Source organism: Tupaia chinensis, unplaced genomic scaffold, assembly GCF_000334495.1.
Source record: "Tupaia chinensis unplaced genomic scaffold, TupChi_1.0 Scaffold000147_1, whole genome shotgun sequence".
Classification (NCBI taxonomy): domain Eukaryota; kingdom Metazoa; phylum Chordata; class Mammalia; order Scandentia; family Tupaiidae; genus Tupaia; species Tupaia belangeri.
In genome coordinates, this window is record NW_006159617.1 from 2,528,073 (window position 1) to 2,547,384 (window position 19,312).

The following is a 19,312-nucleotide window of genomic DNA, read 5'->3' on the forward strand; positions in this document are numbered from 1 at the left end:
ATTTACCCATATTATAACAATGGACAGTTTCTTCTTATTTTTTAAGACTGAAAAATATTGTGAATAATTGTGTGCCTGTGTACACTGAATGTATATATCTATATCACTACTTTTTTTAAAAAAATCACTCATTCACCAATGAACATTTACATTGTTTTCACATCTTGGTTGTTGTGAATGATGCTACAATAAATATGGTAGATAGATATCTTTTGGAGATACTGATTTTATTTCCTTTGGCTATATATCTATAAGTGCGATTGTTGAATCATATGATAGCTCTATTTTAAAATATTTTTAGGGAACATCCACACTATTTTCCATAGTGGCTATACTAATTTATATTGCTACTAATAGTCTGTCAGAATTTAACAATGAGGCTGGAGTGGAAAGAATTTCCAGGCAGAAGAAACATAATTTATGAAGGTTACATGATATAAAACAACAGAGCATTCTTGAAAGACTATAAACAGTTAAGGATGAATTCTGGCGCCTGCAGAAACAGGCAGGCTGTTCCACGCCTAGCCACACACAAATGCTAGTAATGACCCTGTCCACCTGGGACTGATAGAGACTGGCAGCCACACTCTCTGCACACAATCACCACTAGTGACCTAGTGCACCTGAGGCTCACAGAGACAGGCCAGTGCACATCCAGTGCACTAAGACTGACCTGGCTCCATTCACCTATGATTCAGGGAGAGAGGCTGGAAGCTCCACCTTCAGCCAAGTGCCAGCACCAGTAGCAGCTCTGCCTATCTGAAGACCGTTGAGACAGGTCAGTGGCTATGTACCCTGCCAATTCTGGTAGCAACTCAGCCCAATAGAACATGCAGAGACAGGGTGGTTGCCCTATACCTAACTGCATGCTAGCCTTAGTAGCAGCTCTACACACCCATGGTCCAACAAGACACCCTTCATTCAGCCACATACCAATACCAGGAATGATCCCATTTACCTAGGTTACACAGAATCTGGATCCCAGAAGCAGGACCATCCCAGATCACTGAGACATTTGTGGACAGTGCTGATGTAGAATATAGATGAAGAAACCATATAGAGACTAAGCTACTGAAATCACTCAAGACAAAAGTCAATGCACTCCATGTAATCAACATCTTAGGGCCAATCTCCAGAACAAAGTCTTTCACCATAAAAGTGATACAATAAAACTAATGGAAGCAATTGTGCTACCAAAATGCACAAGTACAAATGTAGGGATACAAGAAGAAAGGCAACATGACACAACCAAAGGAACATAATAATACTCCAGTTTCAGACCCCAAAGACTAAACTGTCAGAAAGTAAAAACAAAATAATGCTCTTACAGTCAGTGAGATATCAGAGAATACAGATAGATAATTGATTGGAGGGGACCAGCAGCAAGCGTAATGGCTATGTCACTGGACTCCCATGTAGTCGACTGTGGTTCAAGTCCTGAACCCGGTGGCTTAAACTCATGCTGGGTGCATGTGTGTGCATGCCCGAGATCCCGAGAGGGAAATGGAGGAGAAGGGATTGCAGCATGGCCATCCCCCCGGGGAGTGATTTCTTGCATCCTAACTCGCTCTCTCTCTCTCTCTCTCTCTCTGTCTTTCTGGTGACTGCATGTGCCCTATAGCAAAACCCTCTTTAAAAAAAAGAGAGAGAGAGAGAGAATTCATTGGAATAAGGGAAAGAATTCAATATTAGAATAAGAAATTAAACAAACAAATATATTATAAAATAGAACCAAACTGATTTCTTGGAACTAAAGAGCTCAATAAGCAAAATTAAAAACAAAATAGAGACCATCAACAGCATACTCCGTCAAGCAGAAGACTCTCCAAGCTTGCAGACACATCATTTGAAATAATGAAATCAGACCAAAAAATAAAAAAAGAAAGAAAAGAAAAGAAATAAAAATAAAGAAAGCCTAGGAGATTAAAGGGACATGATTAAGGGAGCAAATAGTCACATTATGGAAGTGAGAGGAGACAGGAGGCATAAAAAAACCTATTTCACAAATTAATAATAAAAAAAAAAATTTCAAAATTTGAAAGCAATTATAGACAACCAAATCAAAGAATCTTAAAAGTCTCCATGTTAGCTCAACACTAAAAAGGGCTTCTCAGGACCAGCAGTTGGCATAATGGCTATGTCACTATACTCCCATGTAGTTGACTGCGGTTTGAATCCCGGACCTGGTAGCTTAAACTCATGCTGGGCACATATGTGTGCATGCCCAAGATCAAGAGAGGAGAATGGAGAAGGGATTGTAGTGTGGCCATCCCCCCTAGGGGGTGATTTCTCGCTTTCTGTCTCTCTGTCTCTATTTGGCGAGTGCACATGCCCTATAGCAAAAACCTCTCCAAAAAAAAAAAAGAGAGAGAGAGAGAAAATAACAGAGATGGCTACTGAACTTGAACTGTGAAATATTGCTTTCAGAGACTAAAAATGAAAATTTTCTGCTGAGACTTCAGTCTTCACATTCATTTCTAGAGTGCCTCCATGCACTGAGTATCTAGACAGGTCTAAGTGAACAGTATCCAAACATCTAAAAGCTATTTTGTTCCTCAACTCCCACTTAATCTGATGCACAAGGGTGAAAAATGGAACATAAGACAGATTGCGGATCACCTCCTTCTGCACACCTCTGAATGCTCAGATTGAACATCAAGAGGTAGGAAGGATCGTACAATCCATCAGATGACCAGAAATCAGTGCAGGGATACAAGAAAGGTGAGAAATCAAGAAAATACCTCTCCAAGAAAAAGGAATAACTCATCTTCCTCCACAGACAGTATAATGGAGTGCACAGAAATGTCAGATAAGGAATATAGAATATTCATAGTGACAAAGCTTACAAAAATGTAAGGGACAAGAGACAATGAACTCCAGAAGAAACAGGAAAAAGAGCTGATGAATTCCAGGAGGTGAAGAAGTTCTTGTAAAATCTGAAAGAGGAAATACACACAAAAAGAATCAAATGGAACTACTAGAGATGAAGACTGTAATACAGGAAATCAAAACCTCCCTTAAAAGAATTAAAAGCAGAATAGGTCATACAGAATATCAAATCTCAGATGTAGAAGACAGAATCACTGACCTAGAAAAATCCACCATGAAGACTCAGAAAATAGCCCAAAAAGATGAGAATAATATACGAGAAATACTAGATAGCATTAAACACCCAAACATCTGGATAATGAGCATCCTAGAAGGTTAAGAGACTAATAAAGATATAGATAATCTATTCCATGAAATACTAGAAGAAAACTTTCCAAACCTAGAGAGGCATTCAGAGATCCAGATCCAAGAAATACAAAGGGCCCGAAATAGAATCAGATCTTCTTCAAGACACATAATAGCCAAACTGACCAAAACCACAGACAAAGGTAAGATACTAAGATTGACAAGAAAGAAACATCAAGTTATCTACAAAAGATATCTCATCAGGCTAATAGCAGACCTCTCATCAGAAACAATGCAAGCAAGAAAAGAATGGAAAAATATATTCAAAGTGTTAAGGGGAAAACAATTTCAACCAAGAATACTGTACCTGGTAAGATTATCCTTCATATGGGAAGAGAAGACAAGAACATTCTCAGACAAAGAAAACCTAAAAGAATTTGCCAACACCAGACCAGCTTTCCAAGAAATTCCGAAGGGAGTGCTGTATCAGGAAAACTAAAGTCAGACCCACAGAAATAAGAGTTTAAAAACAACTAAGAAAATGGCCAACTTGATGGTATGGACAAGTCTGGAGTTGAGTGTTATCTTCTAGAATTTAAATGGAAAGATCAGACCACAACAGACAATAAAGCACATGAGAGTAAACCAGTGAAATAGAATCTTATGAATTTTTTTTTTTTGGAGAGGTTTTCGCTATAGGGCGTGTGCGCTCGCCAGAAAGACAAAGAGAGACAGAGAGACAGAAAGCGAGAAATCACCCCCCGGGGGGGTGGCCACCTGCAATCCCTTCTCCTTCATTCTCTTCTCAGGATCTTGGGCATGCACGCACACACGCCCAGCGTGAGTTTTAAGCCACCAGGTCCAGTACGTGAACCGTTATCCACTACGTGGGAGTCCAGCGACATAGCCATTACGCTAACTGCTGGTCCCCAGAATCTTATGAATTTTGACTAAAACATTACTGATTTCTTCTATGCTTTGTTTTCCAGATTTAAGGATTTTTGTCTTGTCTTGAGCTGCCAATAAGTTCATGTACCTACTATTTGAACAGAATCCAAACCTGTTTCCCAGCTTTAAGTTTTAAGCAAAACTCTTAGCATTTTTTTTTTTGGAGAGGTTTTTGCTATAGGGCACGTGCGCTCGCCAGACTGACAGAGACAGACAGAGAGGCAGAAAGTGAGAAATCACTTCCCAGGGGGGATGGCCACACCACCATCCCTTCTCCATTCTCCTCTCAGGATCTTGGGCACGCACGCACACACACCCAGCATGAGTTTAAGCCACCGGGTCTGGGACTTGAACCACGGTTGACTACAAGGGAGTCCAGCGACCTAGCCATTACGCGAACTGCTGGTCCCAGCAATTTTTTATTTTGATATATTAAGACTAAAGCTGCCTTTCCTGAAATTAAAAAATATATTAAAAAATACCTATTTAATGACCACAGTAAGCTATATAGCATCAGCTAGGTGCGACTTCATAGTATTTTTATTCTACTTAGAGTTTCAGGCCTAAAGTGAGACGTGTTCACATATACGTATATATCAGCTGAACTTGCTATTGAAAATAGGTTAATTAAGATATTTCGTGAATCAACAAAATGTGTGTGGGGGAGAGGGTAAAAGGAATGGAAAGCAACTGTAGATATCAGAGACAGTGTGGGAGGAGGGTGGAAAATGGCAGAGGGTGAGAAATACACATACACACACACATACATATAGATAGATAGATATGCATATTTATATAAAACAAGAAATGGAAAATTACTTGATGATAACATGTATGATTAAGCCACTATACAGTGTATTCTAGATGGCAAATCATATCTTGTATGCTGTGATGATGCTCAGTGAATGAACATAAAATAAATAAATCTTTAAAATTCAAAAAAATTAGAATAACATATAGCAAATCCTAGGCACCATTAAATGGCCACATGTTTGCATAGTATGTATTCCAGAAGGCAATGATACAGGTAAAGGCATAGAAAGGCTTTCAGGATATATTAGTTGAAAACTTTCCAAACTTAGAGCAGCATATGGATGCCGAAATCTAGGAAACAAAAAAGACAGCAAATAGATTTAACATAAGAAGATTCTCTCTAAGGCCTATCATAGCCAAATTGGTAAAAATCAAAGACAAAGATGATATTCTAAAAAATGGCAAAAGAGGGATCTGCAGGTGGCATGGTGGTTAATGCTCTGGAGTCCCACATGATCTACTGCAGTTAGAGTCCTGGATCTGGGGGCTTTCTCTCTTTCTCTCTCTCATGAGTACATGTGCTTTGTAGCAAATTCTAAAAAATAATAATTAATAAGATTAAATAAGTCTTTAAAAATAAATATTAAAAAATAAAAATGAAGAGAGAGAAAAGCCATGTTACTTATAAATAGGTTACCCCATTAGACTAATACCAGACCTCTCAACTTAAACAATGTAGGCAAGGAAAGAATGGGACAACATAAATAAAACTCTGAAAGAAAAATAATTTCATCCAAGAGTACTGTACCCAGCATGATTATTCTTCAAATAAGGAGGAATAAAGTATTTCCCAGATAGGACCTGTAGATGGCATAATGGTTATGTCGTTGGACTCCACCTAGTCGACCATGGTTTGAGTCCTGGATCTGGTGGCCTAAAACTCATGCTGTGTGTGTGTATGTGTATGTGTGTATGTGTGTGTGTGTGTGTGTGTGTCTGTATGTGTGTGTGGGTGTGCCCAAGATCCTGATAGAGAACAAAGGAGAAAAAATTGTAAGATGGTCATCTCCCCAGGGGGTAATTTCTTACTTTCTGTTCTTCTGTCTCTCCCTATAGCAAAAATCTCTCTAAAAAATTTAAAAATTATTCCCAGATAAATGCTAAAAGTATTAACCATGGTGCCAGCAGGTAACATAGTGGTTAAGGTGCTAGATTCCCACATGGCTGACTGTGGTTTGAGCCAGACCCAAGGCTTAAAACTCATGCCAGACACGCATGCATATTTTACCAAAATCCCAGGAAGAGAATGGAAGAGAAGGGATTGTGGTAGGCATACCCCCCACACACACACAGGGAGTGATTTCTTGCTTTCTCTCTCTGTCTGTCTGAACAGCACACATACCCTAGAGCAAAAATATCTCTCTAAATGAAAAAAAAAGAAGAAGAATTTATCAAAACCAAAACAGCTCTTTAAGAAATATTTAAGAAAATGTCACATCAGAAAAACTAAAGAAAGATAAACAGAAGTAAGAGAACACAAAATAATTAGAAAACAAACAACAACAAAAACAAATAGGACCAGCAATTAGCGTAATGGCTATGTCGCTGGACTCCCATGTAGATGACAGTGGTTCAAGTCTCAGACCCAGTGGCTTAAACTCACGCAGGGCATGTGTGCATGCATGCCCGAGATCCCGAGAGGAGAACGGAGGAGAATGGATTGCGACGTGGCCAACCCCCTGGGAGTTATTTCTTGCTTTCTGTCTCTCTGTCTCTCTTTGTCTTTCTGGCCAGTGCACACGCCCTATAGCGAAAATCTCTCAAAAAAAACACAAAAAAACAAGTAACGAAATGACAGGAATAAGTTCACACATATTGATAATAACATTGGATGTAAATGAATTAAATTCCTCAACTAAAAGGCTAAAAATTCATACTCAACTATTTTACACACAGCAAGTATAAGTATAAATTCACCAATTAGTTAATAGACAGTTGTCTCCACAGGTTTCACATTGCATTTTATATTTATCTCATAACTATTATTCATTGTAAAAATAATAATAATAACACCTAGCTAACAGACAGAAAGTCCAAAATGTTACAAGTAGCTGAGTCTTTCTTTGGAATTAATTTAAAGAAAGCTAAAATCGAGAACTCTGTAAAGCCTATAAAATCATTGATTTTACCATGTCTTTCTTCACTTTTAAACATCTCTTTCCAATTTTGCTTTGTGTTTTGCTTTTTTGAGGACTTATTTCTTTATACACTATGCAGCACTGTGGTCTAATAAGAACTCACAGTGAAGGAAAGTCTAATTTTTCCTATCTATTCCTAATGAGTTATTGTTATGCACAATTTTAGCTATCTCTAACTGGGCCGATGATTGATACTACAGATCTTCTCAGATGATAAACTCTTATTTCCCACAATTTTTCAGATCAAAATTACAAATTCTTCTTTCATTTTCTGTTAAAATTATCTTTGTTTTCAAAAGTCTGTCCTCAAAAATTTATGAGACTTTTTGTTGCCTAAGTTTTAATCACTTTATTCTCCTTGATAACTACTTCACAGTAAATAACATCATTGACAATTCAATAACACTTCCAAAATAAACAGTAGGGTGACTTTCAAATGCATACAACATAATGTCATGTAAAACGTTGAAGGTGGTGAATACATTTATGTACTTTATTTATTATACATCATGTACATACTTTAAAAAATCATTATGCCAACTGGTCCATACTATTGCCTACAAAGATGTGTAATGATAATGTGCAAATCATAAATTACAATGAATAAATAAATAAAAGACCCTCTCTCAGTCATATCATAGTCATACTGTCAAGCATTAAAGATAAACAGAAACCTAAAAACAGCAAGATAAAAAGGTCAAGTCACACATAAGGGATCAAGGTGTCAAGTCACACCTTGAGACTAACAGCAGATTGCTCAGGAAAAAAAAAAAAAAACTTTATAGTCCATGAGAGAATGAGATGGTATAATCAAAGTGTTGAGAGGAAAACAGTCAACCTAGAATACTATACCAGCAAAGCTATTTTTTAGAAATGAAGGAGAAATAGTTTCTTGACAAAAACTAAGAGAACTCATTACCACTAGATCAGCTCTAAAAGTAATTCTTAGGGAAGTGCTATATCTAGAAACAAAGGACAATAATTGCCATAATTAAAAAGTAAAAAATTCATTGGTAGTTGATACATAACCAAAAAGTAAAATAAATCAAATTCTATCAATGAAGAAAATCACTAAGCCACAAAAACAAAAAAATGAGGAAGAAAGGAACAAAGGATATACCAAAAGTAAATAAATAACCAGAAAACAATTAAAACCAAATGACAGGGGTAGGTCTTTACCTGTAAGTATTAACCTAGACTGTGTGGCCTCCCAGCCACGCCAAGCCGGCTCTGGGCACTGTACATGTTGGGCATCTTCCTCTTTCTCAGCTGAGGCAGGTATGGTGATCTTGAAGACTTTCAACCCCAAGACCCAGGTGGCCTGAGCCTAAGCAGTGCTGGCAGTCAACATTAGCATGGTGCATGGGGCTGCAGGATATGCTAAGGACAAACTTACGGCCTAAGGGCACCATGAAGATGCTTGTTTCTGGCACTGGTGACATCAAACTAACCAAAGGCGGCAATGTGCTGCTTTACAAAATGCAAATTCAACCCCCAACAGCCTCCTTAATAGCAAAAGTAGCAACAGCCCAGGATGACATAACTGGTGATGTTCCTCATCATTGGAGAACTGCTGAAAAAGGCGGATCTCTACATTTCTGAAGGTCTTCATCCTAGAATAATCACCAAAGGGTTTGAAACTGCAAAGGAAAAGTCCATTCAGTTTCTGGAATGAGTCGAAGTGGAGAAATGGACAGGGAAACACTTAAAGATGTGGCCAGAATATCTCTCTGTGCTAAAGTTCAGCTGAACTTGCAGACGTCTTAACAGAGGCTGTAGTGAATTCCTTTTTAGCCATTAAAAGACAAGATGAACCTATTGACTTCTTCATGGTTGAGATCATGGAAATGAAATATAAATCTGAAACTGATACAAGCTTAATCAGAGGGCTTGTTTGGACAATGGGTCACAGCATCTTGATAAGAAGAGTAGAAGATGCAGACATCCTCACACACAATGTATCGTTAGAATATGAAAAAATGGAAGTGAATTCTGGTTTTACTCACAAGAATGCAGAAGAGAGAAAAAAAACTAGTAAAAGCTGAAACAAAATTCATTGAAGATAGAATTAAAAAAATAATAGAACTGAAAAAGAAAGTCTGGCTATTCAGCAAAGGATTTGTTGTTATTAATCAAAAGGGAATTGACCCCTTTTCCTTAGATGCTCTTGCCAAAGAAGGCATCATAGAGCTCTGTGCAGAATTAAAAGGAGAAATATGGAGTGGTTGATGCTTGCATGAGGTGGGGTAGCTATAAATTCTTTTGATGACCTAAATCCTGATTGCTTGGAACATGCAGGACTTGTATATGAGTACACATTGGGAGAAAAGAAGTTCATCTTTACTGAGAAATATAACAATCCTTGTTCTGTTACATTATTGGTCAAAGGACCAAATAAGCACACACTCAGTCAAATCAAAGATGAAATAAGAGATGGCTTAAGGGCTGTCAAAAATGTTATTGATGATGGCTGTGTGATTCTGGGTGCCGATGCAGTAGAAGTAGCCATGGTAGAAGCCCTGATTAAATACGACTCGAGTATAAAGGGCAGGGCCCAGCTTGGAGTCCAGGCATTTACAGTTGCATTACTCATTATTCCCCAGGTTCTTGCTCAGAATTCTGATTTTGGCCTTCAGGAAACATTAGTTAAATTTTTTTTTTTTTTGAGAGATTTTCGCTGTAGGGCGCGTGCGCTCGCCAGACAGACAGAGAGAGACATAGAGACAGAAAGCGAGAAATCACCCCCCAGGGGGGATGGTCACGCTGCAATCCCTTCTCCTCCATTCTCCTCTCCGGATCTTGGGCACGCACGCACACGCGCCCGGCGTGAGTTTTAAGCCACCAGGTCCGGGACACGAACCGCGGTCGACTATGTGGGAGTCCAGCGACATAGCCATTACGCTAACTGCTGGTTCCCAATTAGTTAAAAATTTAAGCAGAACATTCAGAATCAGGTCAACTTGTGGGTGTAGACTTGAACACAGGTGAGCGAATGGTAAAGAAACAGCTTCTTCACTCTTGCTCTGTGATTGCCACTAACATTATCCTTGTTGATGAGATTGTGCAAGCTAGAATGTCTTCACTAAAAGGATGAATTAAAGTTTCCCTGTATCTTCTGAATTTTGAAGACTCTACAGAAGGATCTGGAAGATTATAATTATGGAAAATTGTCCAGGCTTCAAATGATTTTCAAAGGAATTTTCCTTTCCCATATGATAAAAGAAAAGAACACTGGCATCTATTCAAATTCTGGAGTTCTGAAATTAATAATTAGTTTTTTAAAATTGCACAGAAGTATACATATAAATCAACTCCATTTTACCCAGTGAACAGGATGTTTGCTTTAGCTGCAGTGACATAAAATCACGTGTTAGAGGAACCAGCAGTTGGCATAATGGCTATGTCGCTGGACTCCCATGTACCCAACTGTGTTCGAGTCTCAGACCTGGTGGCTTAAACTCATCCTGGGCACATGTGCATGTGTTCCCAAGATCCTGAGAAAATGAAGGAGAAGGGATTGCAGCGTGGCCTTCCTGTCTGGGAGAGTGATTTCTCCCTTTCTGTCTCTCTGTCTCTCTCTGTCTTTCTGGCAAGCACACATGCCCTATAGCAAAAACCTCTCAAAAAAAAAGTTAGATAAACATACGTTATTCACCTTGTTATGAAGTATTCTTTGAAAAATAAAACAAAACAAAATAACCTAGATTTCAAAAGGATTAAATTCCTTAATCAAAAGATATAGAGAATGAATTTTTTAAAAGACCCAACAATATGTTGCTACAAATTCACTCTACTGGTAAGGATGCACATAGGTTAAAAGTAAAGGGATGAAAATGATATTTTAGGCAAAGAGGAAACAAGCAGAAGTTGTTACATGTCTATCATGTAAAATAGTCTTTAATTCAAACCTGAGTATATAAAAAAAGTTGTATTATATAAATTAGGCTTTAGCTCAAAACTTAAAGCAGGTTATTATATAACTAAAAAGTGGTTAAGTAAGAAAGTATAATTATTGTAAAGATATATGCACCCAATAACAGAGCACCCAAATATATGAAGTATTATTAGGCCTAAATGGAATATATATTCCAATATAATAATAATAGGAGGCTTTAACATCTCACTCTCAGCATTGGACCACTCATCTGGACAAAAAAACAGTACACAAACATTGGACTGAAACAATACTATACATAAACCGGAACTAAAAGACACTTAACAAAATATTTCTTCCAACAGCTACAGGATATAGTCTCCCAGTAGTACATGAAACATCCTCCAGGACAGACCATATATTTGGCCACAAATTTTTCAGAAAAGTAGAAATCATATCATTATCTTTTCTGACCACAATAGAACAAAACTAAAAATCAGTAACAGGAAGAGCATTGAAAACATGAAATCCATATAAAGACATGTAAATGAAGACCTGCTCCTGGTTGACTACTAGTTCAATGAAGAAATTAAGGGAAAAAAAAAATTGGAAATATCTTGAAACAAATAAAAATTAAAAGACAACATACTAAAAACTGGGATACAGAAATAAGAGGAAAGTTTATAAAAGAAGAGGAAGAAGACAAGAAGAATTTTTCAAAAATAACTTCATAATCCACCTCCAGGAACTGGAAAAGAATAAAATAAACCAAAAATCAGCTAAATAAAATAATTCTTAAAATAAATAAATAAATATTATGACCCAGGGAAAAAAGGAGTAACAGGGAGACACTGCAATCCCAGAGAGAGAAGGTAGACATAGCTGTCCCATGTGTGCTAATGCCATTCTGCCCCTCACCTATCCAGGACCAACAGGCAGGCCCAAACCAAACCACTTGGCTTGAGCTCATCAGCTAGGTCCCGTACCCAGCCTGCTGTGGTGGAGCAGGGACTCTCCAACCCACGAGGTATGCAAATATACCACACAAACTAGTCTGCTACCCTACATTCTACCTCTCATTGTAACCTCCATTCACCTGGAAGCAGTTAGGTTTGGGTATATAAGAACCAAGCACCTGAAAATAGGAACTCTGGAGGAATTCTTTCCCCATAACTTCCTTATCAATATAAGGAGAGAAACTCACTTCTGAATACCTAAACCCTAAACTCCTACTCTGGATTCCACACTTCCATCCACCTTAGAGGAGGAAAATTGGCACAGATCTTACACAGATCATAGGGAAATGCAAGAGTACACAGCCACAGAAACATACCACAAAGAAGTTGGAAGAAGTGAGTATATCCATCAGGTGATTAAAATCAGGGCAGAGCCCAAAGAAATAGAGAAAATCAGGGAACATACCCCCCTCAGGAGATCACTTCTCACCAAAAATGGATAAAATACAAGAGATAACAGAAATGTCAGAAAAAGAACTCAGGGGAAACCAGCAGATGGTGTAATGGTTACATCACTGGACTCCCACATAGTCAACCATGGTTCAAATCCTGGACGAGGCAGCTTAAAATTCACTCCAGGCACATGTGCGTGCATGCCCAAGATTCCAAGAAGAAAATGGACTGTGGTGTGCCCATCTCCCCTGGGGGGTGATTCCTCACTTTCTGTCTCTCTGTCTCTCTGGAGAGTGCATGTGCCTTATAGAGAAAAATCTCTCTCTAAAAGAAAACAAAGAACTCAGAATATTCATTGTAACAATACTCAACCTGATGCCAGAGAAAACAGAGAACTAATTGCAGGAGATGAGAAAATCCCTCCATGATACAACGGAGGAACTCCGTAAGGAAATGGACAAACTGAGAAAGAATCAAATAAAACTTTTGGAGATAAAAAATACACTGCAGGTGGGACCATCAGATGGTATAATGGTTATGTTGCCGGACTTCCACATAGTTGACCACAGTTTGAGTCCTGGCAGCTTAAAAATCTCACGTCAGGCAGCCATGTGTGCATTTCTAAATCCCAAGAGGAAAATGCAGTAGTAGTGATTATGGCATGGCCATTCCCCCAGGAGGTGATTTTTCACCTCTGTCTCTCTGATGAGTGCACACACTCTATAGCAAAAATCTTTCTAAAAATAAACAATCAAATTCATTACAGAAAGTTAAAACTTCCCTCAAAAATATCAACAGCATATTAGATCATGCAGAAGAAATCTCTGACCTTGAAGACAAAACCTCCTATTCAGTTGAAGCACTTCAAAAGAATAGAAAATAACCATTAAAAAAAATGAGGACAATACACCAAAAATTCTAGCCACCCTTAAATAGCCAAATGTCCACATAATGAGTATTCCGGAAGGTGAAGAGACAGGTAGAGGCATAGAAAACATCTTGCATAATACATTAGCTGAAATTTATCTAAGTTTATAGAGGCATGCAGACATCCAAACTGAGGTGATACAAAGGACAACAAATAGATATAAGAAGATCCTCTCCAAGGCATATCATAGCCAAATTGGTAAAAATCAAAGACAAAGACAAAATTCTAAAATTGGCAAGAGAGAAATGTGAAGTTACTTACACTAACATCGGATCTCTCAGCTGAAACAATGCAGGAAAAGAAAGAATGGGAAGATTAAAACACTGAAAGAAAAGCAATTTCAGCCAAGAGGGCTATACCCAGCAACATTATCCTACAAATGGAAGAAGTAAATCATTCCCAGACAAACATATATTGAAGAACTCATCAAAATGAAATGGCTGTTCAGGTAATACTAGGTTGTCAGGAAAGTCATTATATATTTTTCTACATTATTCTATGCAAAAATATTTAAGGGAATACGCTACCAGGAAAGTTAAACAGAGACAAATAGAATTAAGAGAACTCAAGACAACTAGGCGGGGGAAAAAAAGATTAAGTCCACACCTATTGATAATAACATTGAATGTCTAACAAAATGTAGATTCAACAATTTTACACTCAAGCGGATTTAAATACAAATCCGATTATTTGATAGACAGTTGTCTCCACAGGTTTAAATTTATATATTTATTATAACCATTACTCATTGTATAAAATTAGACAATGAGGAATAGTCCAAAATTTTATAGCTGAGTCTTTCTTTGGAACACATTTTTTAAATAAAAGGCTAAGGTTGAGAACTTTGTAAAGCTTATAAATTGCCAAATTGCTGCCTTTATCACATCTTCACTTTTGAATACTTCTTTCTGTTTTATCTTTGCTTTCTCAAAGACTTCTTTATGCACAGTACAATAGGATGGTTTTATGAGAACTCACAGTTTGTGAGTATAAGTATTCTTTTTCTATCTCTTCCTGATGAGCTGTTGTTATGTATAATTTCACCTATCGATAACTGATACCCACATATTTTTTTCAGATTCTAAACTTTTATCTCCCACAGTCACCTACATGGAAATTACAAATTCTTCTTTCACTGGCTATGTTAAGATTATCTTTGTGACAGAGCCGAGAGAGTGAGGAGGCTGTGTCTGGCTCCTGCTCTCATAGCCACTGCAGTTCACTGAGTTCCTTAGAGACATTGCTCGGGCAAGTAAGAGCCAGACTGATATTGGGCAACTCTGTGCCTCAGATAGAAAAGATAACTATTTATGGGTAAAGGAGATCCTAAGAAGCCAAGAGGCTAAATGTCATCATATGCATTCTTTGTGCAAACTTGCTGGGAGGATCATAAGAAGAAGCACCCAAATACTTCAGTCAACTTCTCTGAGTTTTCTAAGAAGTGCTCAGAGAGGTGGAAAACCATGTCTTCTAAAGAGAAGACAAAATTTGAAGATATGGCAAAGGCAGATAAGGCCCATTATGAAAAAGAAATGAAAACCTATATTCCTATAAACCTAATGTTGGGGAGGGGGGGAATAGTTCGAGGATCCCAGTCCACTTAAGAGGACTCCGGCCTTTTTCTTGTTCTATTCTAAATATTGCCCAAAAATCAAAGGAGATCATACTGGCCTATTCATTGGTGGTGTGCTAAAGAAGCTGGGAGAGATGTGGAATGACACTGCTGCAGATGATAAACAGCCTTACGAAAAGAAGGCTGCTAAGCTGAAGGAAAAATACAAAATGGATAGTGCTGAATACCGAGCTAAAGGAAAGCCTGATTCAACAAAAAGAAAAGGGGGAGGGGGATGATCAAGGCTGAAAGAGCAAAAAAAAAGGAGGAGGAAGGTGAGGAAGATGAAGAAGAGGAGGAAGAGGAGGAAGAGGAGGAAGATGAAAAGGATGAAGATGATTATGAATAAGTTGGCTCTAGTGTAGTTTTTTTCTCTTGTCTATAAAGCATTGAATCCCCTTGTACACAACTCACTCCTGTTAAAGAAAAAAAAAATTTCCAGATGTAAGTCTGTGTAAGATTTCTTTTTAAACTGTATAGTGTCTTTTCTTGTATAGTTAACACACTACCGAATGTATCTTTATAGCCCTGTCCTGGTGATATTTTTAATAGCCTCTAATCTTGCCTGGTACAGTATGGCAGTTGTAAATTGACATGGAAATTTAAACCAGGTTCTTCTTGGTGCACAGCACAAATTAGTTATATATGGGGATGGTAGTGTTTTCATCTTCAGTAGTCTCTGATGCAGCTTATATGAAATTATTCTGTTAACTGAATACCACTCTGTAATTAGAAAAAGAAAGTTGCAATTGTTTTGTTGACATTCTGAATGTCTCTCAAATTAAAACAAGGATTATCTTGGGGACAGCAGGCGGCATGGTGATTAAGAGTGCTGGACTCCCACATGGCCGAATGCAGTTCAAGTCCTGGACTCCGTGGCTTGTGTTCTCACTTTCCCTTTCTCTCTCTCTCTCACTCTGTCCCTCTCTGGTCAGATTAAAATCAATCAATTAATTAAAATTAAATAATTCTTTAAAAATAAAGAATATCTTTGTTAATTTTTGGGATTGTTTGTTGCCTTATTTTAAAACAGTATGTTTTTCTTTAGAACTGTATCTCACAGTAAAGAATGTCATAGACAATTCAGAACATACAATTCAGAATAACCTTTGGTTTTGAATGTTCACAACATAATATTAAATATTAAAAATAGTGAATATGTTTATATCCTTGATTTTTTTATTGCATACCTCATACATGCTTTTAAAGACCATTCTGTACCCTACAAAGATGTGTAAGAATTATATGTAAATCATAAGTTACAATAAATATATAAAGAAAATAAAACAAATACTTATGATCATATTTAAGAAAAGAAGTTCAAAAAATCTGTACTACTCTGATAACTGTATAACATTGATGCAATCAAATAATATATAAATAATTTGGGAAAACATACCATATTCATTTATCAAAAGAATATTGGGACCAGCAGTTAGTGTAATGGCTATGTCACTGGATTCCCACGTAGTCGACCGCGATTCGTGTCCTGACCCAGTGGCTTAAAACTCATGCTGGGCAAGTGTGCATGCGTGCCCAAGATCCTGAGAGGAGAATGGAGGAGACGGGATTGCGGTGTGACCATCCCCCCTGGGGGTGATTTCTTGCTTTCTGTCTCTATGTCTCTCTCTGTCTGTCTGGCAAGCGCATGCACCCTAAAGCAAAAACCTCTCCAAAAAAAAAAAGGATATTAAAATGGCATATTCACCAAAGCTAATCTTTAGATTCAATGTAATATCCATCAAAATCCTAGCTGATTTCTTTATAGTAATTGATGAGTTGATTCAAAATAGTATGGTGTCCAGAATGGCAAAACAATCTGTAAAAAGACCATGTAGGCTAACTCTCACTTTCCAGTTTCAAAACTTACTACAAAGCAACAATGTAAAAACAGGAACTGACATAAAAGTAAGCATATAGAATAATGAAATAAGGCTTAAGAGTTCAGAAATAAACCCTTACATTTGTGATCAACTGATTTTCAACAATGGTGCCAATACCATTCATTAAGGAAAGAATGTTTTCAACAAGTGGTGTTGAGACAACTGGATAGCCACAATCAAAAGAATAAAGTGGAGTTCTTACTTCCCACCACATTTTTTAAATGTTAACTCAAAATGGATCAAATAATTTAAGAGCTAAAACTATAAAACACTTAGAGAAAAGCATAGGCATGAATTTTCATAACCTTTGATTTGGCAAAGGATTCTTTTTCTTTTTCTTTTTTTTTTGGAGAAGTTTTTTTTTTTGCTATACGGCACGTGCGCTCGCCAGACAGACAGAAACATAGAGACAGAAAGCGAGAAATCACCCCCCAGGGGGGATGGTCACACGGCAATCCCTTCTCCTCCATTCTCCTCTTGGGATCTTGGACACGCACGCACGCACACGTGCCCTGCGTGAGTTTTAAGCCACCAGGTCCAGGACGCAAACCGCGGTCGACTACGTGGGAGTCCAGCGAGATAGCCATTACGCTAACTGCTGGTTCCCGAATTTTCATAACCTTTGATTTGGCAAAGGATTCTTTTTCTTTTTCTTTTTTTTTTGGAGAAGTTTTTTTTTTTGCTATACGGCACGTGCGCTCGCCAGACAGACAGAAACATAGAGACAGAAAGCGAGAAATCACCCCCCAGGGGGGATGGTCACACGGCAATCCCTTCTCCTCCATTCTCCTCTCAGGATCCTGGGCACGCATGCACACGTGCCCGGCATGAGTTTTAAGCCACTGGGTCCAGGACACAAACCATGGTCCACTACGTGGGAGTCCAGTGACATAGCCCTTACGCTAACTGCTGGTTCCCGGCAAAGGATTCTCAACTATGACACCAAAATCATCAACAACAATAAAATGGATAGGTAAATTGAATTTCATCAAAATTTAAAATTTCTGTTTTATATTATAACATACCAGGATAGTGAAATGGAAATTCCTAGAATAGGAAGATATACATTAATTATATTCTATATACACTAATTATATTCTATGAAATCACTGTTAATACTGACTTAGCAAATACTTAATCATTTCCCCCTAGAAAAACAGGATTTGTTGCCTATGAGGATTTGGTCACAAAATTTTTGTCAATCAATATGTTTTATATCTATTTCTGTTTAAAGAAGCCTTATTTAATATATATTGTTGACTTATTAATATTGGACTCATGACTAACAGCACTCTGATTCATGCCTGAATAAAGTTTATCTAAAACATATTTTTCTCTATAAAGCACATCACAGCCTTTTTGTGCTTTAGAACACTAGATAGCCCTTCAACATTATACTTGGGAGCTACTATAAATAGTAAAATGACCCAAAAAAAGCACAAAAGTATAAAAAACATAATATTAAATAAACCACCAAAAATATTGGGTAGCCAGAAAAGTCATGACATATTCTTCTGTTTTTCTATACATAAATGTGTCATGATTTTTCCAAAACTGAAGTACATTTATTTACAGAAGTGCAGAAACAAGAAAGAAGATCATTGATTTGTTCAATCTCAGCTGGGAATATATCAGATAATTTTAATTTTTTTTGCCAGTCTGCAATTCTACATGTCCTTGAATGACCACAGAAGCATGACAAATATTGATTTGAGAGTTATCAATGTATTTAGTGAGTAGGTAAGTTTGCAAATATGGAATCCACAAATAATGAGAATCGAATATATTGCAAATCATCTTTTAAGAGACCTGTTTTGGAATATATAAAGAACTTTTAGAAGTCAATAACAAAAAAAAAATGATCAAGTTGAAAATTATCAAAAGATTTGAATAGGCATTTCCTCAAAGGACATATTCAAAAGATCAATAGAAACATAAAAACCTGTTCAACATTTTAAGCCACCAGGTAAATGCAAATAAAAACCATGAGATACACCTTCACACCCACTAAGAAGGCTTGAATCAAAAAGTCAGACAGGTGGGGCAGACAGTTGAGGCTGACAGGTGGCATGATGGTTAAGGGCACTGGGTTCCCACATGACCAACTGCAATTCGAGTCTCAGACCTGGTGGCTTACTTTCTCACTTACCTTTTCTCTCTCTCTCTATCTCTTTGGTCAAATTAAAAAATAATGATAACAAATGGAATTAAATAAAATAAATAAATAATTATATATTTAAAAAATTGTTTTTAAGTCAGACAGGGCCAGCTCATGGCCTAGCAGTTGAAGCAGTTTGAGTCTTGGACTTGGCTTGAAAAACATGTCAGGTATGTGTGTGAGTATACCCAAAATCCTAAAAGGAAGGAGAAAAAGAGGAAAAGGGATTGCTGTATGACCATGTCCCACGTCTAGGGAGGTACTTTCTTGCTTTTCTTCTTCCTATCTATCTCTCTGGCAAGCACACATGCAATCCAGCAAATTTTTAAAAATGTTTTTCTAATAAAAAACAAATTATATTAAAGAACAGTCAGA

The 19,312-nt window shown here is 37.4% G+C and overlaps 1 pseudogene; it reads left to right on the forward strand.

Moving 5' to 3' along the window:
* Nucleotides 1–8,353: 8,353 nt before the first annotated feature.
* Nucleotides 8,354–10,167, forward strand: LOC102495943 (T-complex protein 1 subunit zeta-like; annotated as a pseudogene).
* The last annotated feature ends 9,145 nt before the right edge of the window (nt 10,168–19,312 follow it).